Source organism: Panthera uncia, chromosome B4 (assembly GCF_023721935.1).
Source record: "Panthera uncia isolate 11264 chromosome B4, Puncia_PCG_1.0, whole genome shotgun sequence".
In the NCBI taxonomy this organism is placed as follows: Eukaryota; Metazoa; Chordata; class Mammalia; order Carnivora; family Felidae; genus Panthera; species Panthera uncia.
In genome coordinates, this window is record NC_064809.1 from 86346509 (window position 1) to 86356563 (window position 10055).

Genomic DNA, 10055 nt, shown 5'->3' on the forward strand with positions numbered 1-10055 from the left:
TAAATAAAAAACTTTTTAAAAAGTTCAAGAGGGACACCTGGGTGGCTCAGTTGGTTAAGTGTCCTACTTGGGCTCAGGTCGTGATCTCACAGTTCATGGGTTTGAGCCCCGCATTGGGCTCTGTGCTGACAGCTCACAGCCTGGAGCCTGCTTCGGATTCTCTGTTTCCCTCTCTCTCAAAAAAACATATATATTTTTTTTTTAATAAAAGAAGTTCAAGAAGCACTGTCTTAGGCAATTACTTCACATCTCCTCTCACCTCAATCTTCCATCACCTCCTCCATCTCCTCACTGTCATCTGATGGCCCAGCTTCCTACTGTACTAAAGAATGAGGAGGAGTTAGAGAATCTCTTTGCCTGCCCAGCTGCCTGTGCCCATATTGCATTCTCCGTCTTGTTACCATCTGCATCCCTGAGCCCCTTCCCTCCACTTGTCTCCTAGATTCCCATCAATTCTCAGCTTCATAAGGACACTTCTTATTAATTGTCACGTAATTAGTTAGAACTTCATTCAGGTTCTTTCTTTCTTTCTTTTTTTTTAAGTTTATTTATTCTGAGGGAGGGAGGGAGGGAGGGAGGGAGGGAGAGAGAGAGAGAGAGAGAGAGAGAGAGAGAGAGAGAGAAAGAGAGAGCACAAGTGGGAGAGGAACAGAGAGAAAGGGAGAGAGAGAATACCAAGCACACTCCACACTGCGATTGCAGTGGAGACACAGAGCCCTGATGTGGGGCTTGAACTCGCAAGCTGCAAGATGATGACCTGAGCTGAACTCAAGAGTTGGGTAGTCAACCGACTGAGCCACCAGGCACCCTTCATTCAGGTTCTTTGTAAAGGTTCATCAATTCGCCCCTCTCTGCTAGATCATTCTTATTAATACCAAAATTCTGCAATAGCTCTCATCTTTAAAACAAATACCAAAAAACAAACAAAATCTTTTTTGATTCTTCTCTAGTTACTGTGTCATTTCTCTGCTCATGTTTACACCAAAACTCCTTTAAAGAGTTGTTCACACTCGGAGGTCTGTCCTCCCATTTGCATTTACCCTTACTCCAAAGAGGTTTTTGCTCCCACTATTCTGTAAAACGTTTTAATCGAGGGTGTCAGTGACCTTCACTTTCTTAAAGCCAGTGAACCTCCCTGGGAGAGATCACTCTGTCCCTCTTGAAACACTTCCTTGTATAACTTTCTGGACACCAAGAACTGCATTCCTGGTTGTCCCCCAACTGTACCTCCTACCACACAGGTCATTCCTTGTGATTGTTGGAGTGCCCATGTTGGAGTCAAAGTGCCCAAGGTCTCAGTCCTTGGACCTCTTCTCTTATTTATTTATATATACCCCTTGGAGATTTTGTCTAGTCTCATGGCTTTAAATAGCATTTGTATACTGATGATTTCCAAACTTAAAGAGCACAGGTCTTTCCCTTGAAGCTCCAATTCATATATCCAACTGCCTCCTTAACCTCTCTCTCACTTGGGTGCTTTATAGACATCTCAAGTTAAGTCTGAATGCCTGCTTGGCCCCTCCCATAGTCTTCCCCCTATCACGTAACTGGAACTCCACACCTGTAGTTGCTCAGGGTAAAAGCCTTAGTACCAGCCTTGACTCCTCTCTTTCTTTTACATACTACATCCAGTTGATATCACCAAATATTGGCTTTATGCTCAAAATATAACCTGAATTTAACCACTTTTAACTACTTCCACAGCTTCTACCTTGGCCCAAGCCACCGTGTGTGGGAGATATTGGGGATATAAACAGGAAAAGGCATGCTTGGTTGAACTCATCTGATTAATAATTGTAATGTAACAGATTAGTGTGATAATATAAGAATAATCACTGTAGGGTGAAACATGCAGTTTGGAAAATCTTTGTAAATAAGGTGACATTGGAACCAGATCTTGAAGGATGAGTAGAAGTTGGTCAGGTGGGAGAGAGTTTAAGGCAGAAAGGGTAGCTCATGGAGGGATGGTGTGACCTGGGAATGATAAGAGATTTGAGAAAGTTGAAAACAATTTCTTTGTCGGTGTCATACTCTGAATGCTAATAGTGGAGCACTTGAAAGAGGACCAGAATGTAGATGTTTTCCAGAAGCATTTTCATTTCGTTCAATGACCATTTTGAAGGCAGATGTGGGTCGAATGTGTTATATAGTCATATCTGTGATGTTTCAATGACTTCCTGACTTTGCAAATCTATAAATAGCTCTAATGTTTGAAGTTCTTTAAACCTAGACCTATATGTAATATAATCTATTTTACTTAGAGTTCTGAAACAAATACAAGCACATTGTGTCTGACCCTAGTAGTTTTCTATTAATAAATTAAACAAGCATTTACTGAATACTTTCAATATAGCAGACACTGTACTAAGTGTTGTAAGGGATAACAAAAGTCAAACTATCAGGCCATGAAAAGACATGGAGGAAACTTAAATGCATATTATTAAGTGAAAGAAGCCAATCTGAAAAGGTAACATACTTTAAATTTCTTTTAATGCCTATTTATTTTTGAGGGAGGGAGGGTGAGAGAGAGAGAGAGAGAGAGAGAGAGAGAGAGAACATGAACAGGAGAGGGACAGAGAGAGAGAGAGAGAGAGAGAGAGAGAGAGAGACGGAGACATAGAATCCAAAGCAGACTCCAGGCTCTAAGTTTCAGCACAGAGCCCGACTTGGGGCTCGAACCCACAGACTGTAAGATGATGACCTGAGCTGAGGTCAGACTCTTAACAGACTGGGCCACCCAGGCACCCTGGTAACATGCTTTATAATTCCAACTATGTGACATTCTGGAAAAGCCAAAATTATGGATATAGTAAAAAAAAAAATCAATGGTTTCCAGGAGGGGAGAGGGAGATTGATGCATAAACAGAGCACAGAGGATTTTCAGAGCAGTGAAAATACTCTGTATGATATTATAGTGATGGATACATGTCCTTATATATTTGTCTAAATGCATAGAGTGACTCTAGTGTAAACTATGGAATTTGGGTGACTTGTTTTAATGTTTGTTTGTTTATTTATTTAGAGAGAGAGTACAAGCAGGGCAAGGGAAGCGAGAGAGGGAGAGTGAATATACCAGACTCCACGCTGCCCATGTGGAGCCCAACGCAGGGCTCAATCCACAAACTGTGAGATCATGACTTGAGCTGAAGTCAAGAGTTGGATGCTTAACCAACTCAGCCACCCAGGTGCCCCTGGACTTAGGGTGATTAGGATGTGTCAGTGTAGGTTCATTCTTGGTTTACAAATGTTTCCTTCTGGTAAGTGATAGTGATAATTGGGGAAGGCTAGGTGTGTATATGGTGCAGGGAGTATATGGGAAAAGTCTGTACCTGCCTCTCAATTTTGTTGCAAGTCTAAAACTTCTGTAAAAAAAATAAGTCTTTTAAAAAAAAGTCAAAGTTAATGTTCTTAAGGGGCCTTATGTCTTTTAAAGAGTGATGTGCTAGAAAAATAGATCAGAAGGCCGGAAAGAATATATTTTACCCTCCTGAAAATGTCCGTTCAAGAAGTGTTCAAACAATAAACAAACAGTAACTTATAACGATTAATTAGAAGATTAAAATACTTACATTTGCCAGTCTGCAAAATTAATCTGTCAGTGTAAGAAAGTTCTGGCATGGAAATCCATTTTTCCTTCATATCTTTCTGTTTCAGAGAATGAAGTGTGTCTTTTGTTATTGAGTCTCTCACTCTAGTCCCTTGGTGGCTTTCTGCTGGTTTCCTCTGGGATGTTGCTGAGACTGAGGGAGAAGATAAGAAAATGAACACAAGGCAACAAGGAGGTCATTTTTAGTGAGCTTTTCTTTGTCATCCACCTTTTCATTTCAGAGGCTTCTTCTCCTAACAGTTCCTAACATTCTCATAACTCCTATCCTAATATAATTTATCCTGTGACCGTGGAGCCCTGATACCTCCTCCCTGCCCACCTCTGACATCACCCTGTTTCCTTTCTTCTTTTCTCATTCAGCTTCTTTAAGGGTCACCCTACACTCACCGTCTCCACTTCCTCACCTGCCTTTCATGTATCAATTCTGTGCAATTTGGCCTCAGTGCCCATCATTCCACCAAACCCTCCTTGCCAACATAAGCACAAGCCCAATGGCATTCATCTTGCCAAACCCAATGATTATTTTCTTGTTCTTATCTTTTTTGGACTACTCTGCTGCAATTTTCACTCTTGATTTCTTTTTCTTTCAAACTCTATGCCCTTGACTTTCATGAACTACTCACCCCTGGTTATGCAACTTCTTCCTGCTTCCTTTGATTGTCTTCCTGGGCTAGTCCTTCTTTGCCTTTTCTCAGTGACTCTAAGCTCTGTCCTTGGTTCTTTGCTGCTGCTTCTGTTTGTGCCCTCCACAAGAAAACTCATTTTTTCTTACCATCTTAGATTTCTTACTCTGATTGTCAGAGCCTGGATTGTATAGCAAATTGCCAACAGCATATGTCTGCTTATATATCAATCTTCTGCTTGTAGTCACTTGATGTCCTCTACATGGTGAAACTGGAACTCATTTTCTTCCCCACCATACCCCAAACTTGTTCCTTCATCATCTCATTGCTTTCCCTTCCTCCCCCCATTCTGTCATCATCTAGGATGCAGATCCTATGTCTATTTATTTCCTGAAATGATCCCCTCCCCTCCATGTCTGTTACAATTGCTTTCGTTCAGGCCACCATCATCCCTGCTGATATCACTCATAGCTTTTATGTCATATTGTTTCATGCCTCCATGAGTTTGATCGCCTTCACCTGAGGCACCTTTTCTTGGACTGATAGACTTATTCATCCTTCAAGACTTGCTCAAGAATCCTCTTCTCTAGGAAGTCTTTCCTGCATTATGCATTATTTTATTTTACTATAGTGAATTTATTTTTACTGCATTCGCCTTTAAAAATAAATTATCTAGGGACGCCTGGGTGGCTCAGTCAGTTAAGCTTACGACTTCAGCCCAGGTCATGATCTCATGGTTCGTGAGTTTGAGCCCTGCGTCGGACTCTGTGCTGATAGTTCAGAGCCTGGAGCCGGCTTTGGATTCTGTGTCTCCCCCTCTCTGTCTCTGCTCCTCCCCCACTTGTGCGCTCTCTCTCTCTCTCAGAAATCAATAAACATTAAAAAAATTTTTTTTTAAATTATCTATTTATGTGTCTTGTTTACCCCATCATGCAGTAAGCTCTGTGAGTACAGAGACCATGCTTTATTCATCATTGTTTTTGTGGTTCTTAACTCAGTGCCTGGCATATAGTAGGCTATTGAACCTAAATGTAGCTAAGATTTTCCCACTCAATTGCAATCTACAAGCTTTGGTACATTACAACATGCTTGGCCTTTGACCTTGTTAAACAAACAATGACTGAGTGTTTCCTGTGTCTGGGCACTGTGAAGGAGTGATCACAATGTGCCCTGAGAACTGCAAGTGGACTAATATGGCCATAGTGGGGTATTGAGGGGGGGACAAAACCAGAGAAGAAATACAGGCCAGCTGGTGAAGGGCCATGCACACAATGGCTTTTGTTCAGAAAGAGAGTGTTCTGTGGCAGAGTGAAAAAGGATGAGGAAGACAAGTTTGGAAGCAGAGAAGTCTCTCACAGAAGCAAATTTGGTACTTGGATCGCATCGCATTATGATGTGTCTATCTGGATTTCCGATATTTTAAAATAACTTTCCAATAACAGATTGTGGCTTTAAAAGTATTGAATTATATTTATTCATATATTTATTTCATAACCTTTATTAGTGAATATTAGGTGCCAAATATTATATATGTGGTTTCTTGGGGATCTCAGAGTAATAGATACCATCCTTGGCCTCAAAGAACTCATGGTCTGATGGAGGAACTGGACACAGGACTGACTCAGTATCTGTGCTATGGGAGAAGTGAGCACAGATTGCTTCTAGAGCACAGAAAGGGAATCACCTCTTAGATGGAAGTTGGAAGACCAGAGAAGGCAGTCTGGAGTAGTGACTCTGGGCAGAATTTTGAAGGATGAATAAGAATTAGCCTCTGAAATAGCCTGGAGGCCTGCCAGGTCACTCCAGGCAATGGGAACAGCTTGTGCAAAGACTCAAATGGGACAAGTGAGTTTATAGTGGCTTAATTTATGGTACAACTTGGGGTAGGACCAGGAATGAAGCAGAAGAGGTAAGCAGGCAGGCCATATTAAAGTTTACATTTTATCTTGAAGACAATGTCATAAAGAACATGATTTCTGACCCACTTTCAGTAATGGACTAGGTAGAACAGGGTAATTGCCATGCTTTGTACTTAAGAAACTGAAGTATATATAGTAAGTGAAATCATCAAAATCATTGGGGCTTTTTGGTAGAAATATGCTTAAAGAAGAAAGGTTAGTGAGTCTTTCTCTAGTCACCAATCTGTATTTCTTGATTTAGATCTGTCTCTGGCTCATATTCAGAAATTGAATCCAAGAAATCTTACAGTTTCCCAGAGGGCCAATAGTTCCTGTAATAACTACTCTCATGACATTTCCTGGATATGATAAACTCTCTCGTCCCATATTTACAGATTTCTAACACAGAGATTTTCTTCAGCTTGAGCCCTTAGATCACTGTGCAGTGTGCCCTCACAGCAAGGTAATGATTAGCCTGGCAGGGAAAGCCAGGGGGTCTCTAACAGTGGCCTTACCTGGCTGCAGTGCTATCTCCTGTATAAACAGAGTGGGTCAAAGTTTTATTTTTTAACTGCAGAATAATTTGGGTTCCTTAGAACACTGTATAATGTGTCTCAGAGCAAAATAATTACTCACCTAGCAGAAGTGGTAAGAGTATCTCTACTCGTTACATACCTCTACCTTCATTCTGAGATGTGACCCTGTCAGAGAAGGATGATGAAAGAATATAGTTTTTTAAAAATGTTTATTTGTTTTTGAGAGAGAAAGAGAGAGAGAGAGAGAGAGAGAGAGAGAGAGAGAGAGAATGAGTGGGGGAGGGGCAGAGAGAGGGAGACAACAGAATCTGAAGTGGGCTCCAGGCTCTGAGCTGTCAGCATAGAGCCTGAAGTCAGAACTGTGAGATCGTGACCGGAGCTGAAGTCAGACACTTAACCGACGGAGCCACCCAGGCGCCCAGAATATAGTTTTATAATTTAATAGATGTGCCACATCCTGAGGGTGAGTTTATTTTCTGTACTGGGTTTCAAGATTGCTGTGAATTAGTGCATGTTCTTTTCAGGTGGAAATAACACTACTAGTGTTTAGGTCATTGGTGAATGCCTTTTCTAATGTTAGCCTTACTGTCAAGACTGAGGAATAAGCCACAAAGCTTCCTTTTCCACGGGACAAAATTTTGCATGTTTAGATTCTTCTGAGTAGGTTTTGCCTTCTTTTCTACCTGGATGCCCCACCCCTTTTTTTAGGTCTACATTTAGTCTGGTTTTTTTTTTTTTTTTTTTTTTTTTTAAGATTGTATTTGTTTTAAGTAATCAATCTCTATACCCAACGTGGGGCTCAAACTCACAACCTTCAGATCAAGATCGCATGCCCCACCAACTAAGTCAGCCAGACATCCTTGGTCTGTCCCTATTGAGTACTATTGTGTTATGCATGTACAATTACAAGCAGTCAAACTTCAGACCCAAAATGTGAGCCAAATGTTGTTGAAGTGAATATCATTCTTTTAATTCAAATTTAAAATAAGTTAATTTTTCCTATACATTAGTCTTTAACATTTAGGTTTGTTTAAAGACATATTCAATAATAAATCAGGATTCTCCACAAAGATATTCACTCATAATAATGGTGGACTGTGGAAGATTTAATAAAAATGTAAGGTCAGTCAGCTAACACCAAATATCTCCACATGGCTGCCATTCTGTTAATGTCATATTAATACGTCCGTAAATGAACCAACTTCCCTCCACTTTACAGAGGCCTCAGTGTTTTTCTAACCTCTGGAGGAAGGTAGCACAAGATTAGGGGAGTTCAGTGACATTCAGACTCAAGCCAAAATAGGATGGCACGCTAGCTTTAAGACCTTTGCAAGTTGTATAACTTTTCTCGGCCTGTTTCTTTATCTGTGGAAATGGAAGAAAAATCCCAACCTCACAGTGTTGTAATGAGAATTAAAGGAGCTATCATATGTAAAGCTAGCAACCAAGAGTAATGAATGTTGGGAAATTCTGGCCTCTTCTTTACCAGTATCCAGTCTTTAACAAAGTCCTGTAATTTCTTTTCTTGGAAATATTTCACATATACCTTCCTTTATATTCTTACAACTCTGAGTTTATTATGTTATACTTGGATTACTGCAAACATCTCTTAGATGGTATCTGTCTTTCCTCTTCCCTCTACAAATCATTTTTCCCCTTAATATTGAAAAGTAAGGGGCAACTGGGTGGCTCAGTCGGTTAAGCATCTGACTTCAGCTCAGATCATGATCTCATGGTTCATAAGTTCAAGCCCTGCTTTGGGCTGTGTTCTGACAGCTCAGAGCCTAGAGCCTGCTTCAGATTCTGTGTCTCCCTCTCTCTCTGCCCCTCCCCTCACACTCTATCTCTCTCTCAAAAATAGGTAGACATTAAAAAAAAAAAAAAGAATTCTGAAGCCTTCCTAGAATGGTGATTTCCACATTCAATTTCCTTGCTCTAGAACTTTATTGACACCATGATTTTTTCAGAAATATGTCTAATCACCTGCTTGACTTTCAGTATGCTGTAGAGGAGCAGTGTGTTAGAGTGGAAAGAGCAGATTTTGGATTCAGACAAAAGTCTGAAAAAAGCGCTGGGTACAGGGTTTATATCCATTAGATATTGCAAAAGTAATCTTTCAGAGAACTCAACTGTAAAATAATACCTATTTGTGCAGTAGAGGATTAACTCAGCAAGTTTGCACTATTCAAACCCTGAATGTTTCAGAGAAATGTGGGGACCTTGCCTGACCTCTTAGAAATAATCTCTAGGCTCTTGGAATGCCTTGTTTGTTAACCTGAAGCTTTGGGCCACACCAGGTATTTTATACTAATGATATGGTTTATATGTGATTGAATCTGAGGGGTGCTCTTAGGGACCCCCAAATTATGGTACTTCTCACAATTTTTGTAAGAATTAAATGAGGTAGTTCCTATAAAGCATCTGGACAATGAGTTGGTGTTTCCTTCACATTCTTATCATTCCCTCCCCTCATCTCTGCTGTCTTACACCTGATAGCTCTGTGACACCGAGGCCACATTTCTTACTGACTAGACACACTATACCTGAGTGCCTTTGCCCATGCTGTCCCCACAACCTGGACCAACCTGTTTTTCTGATTGGCTCAAACAAAGTCTATATATTCCTTCCTAGCACAGCTGAAATTCTCCCCTCTCTGTGGATCCCCCAGTGACTACCCCAGCCTGGGCTAGTTTCTTTCCTTCCTGAATTTTTATTGCACTTTTACCTGCTAACAAAAGCTGGATGCTACCATGTGTACCTATATATTGGGCCTCTAAGTACATTGTAGAAAACTTGAGGAGATGGAATATGTTTTATTTTTCTTGGTCTCTCCCTGGGTAGATTCTTACTAAATGTTGATTTATGGATTTACCCATAACTTCATATTTTGACCCCAGATACTCTCAGGAGTGTGTACCTTTAACTTAGGTTTAATGTCTGTTGCCTGTGTCTTGAATTGTTCAAGTATTTTAATGTTCCAGACCCCCTACCCCCCACATGCTCTTTGACTGCCTCCTCTGCTATGGGCCAGGTCCGTGTTGGCAGCAATCATATTCACCAAAGTCCTTTTCACTCTCATGGCTCTAGAAGGTTCTGGAGTTACAAATGCACGACCTGTTTCCCAGACACATTATACCTGAAGTTATTGTTGCTTATATTTCCTTTTACACCTATCCAATGTCTACACGTTACTTAAGGCACAGTGAAAGCACTCTTTCCAGCAGAAAGCTATTCTTGATTATCTCCTTTCATGTTAGTTTTTGTCCGCATTTATGGAATTGACTGTCTATATACAATTATCAACCTCCAAAGCGGTCACAATTGTAAGAATACCATCTTCTCTGACCTCCCCATTTCAACTTCTGCAGTTTGCTGGAGCATGTGGCAGCGC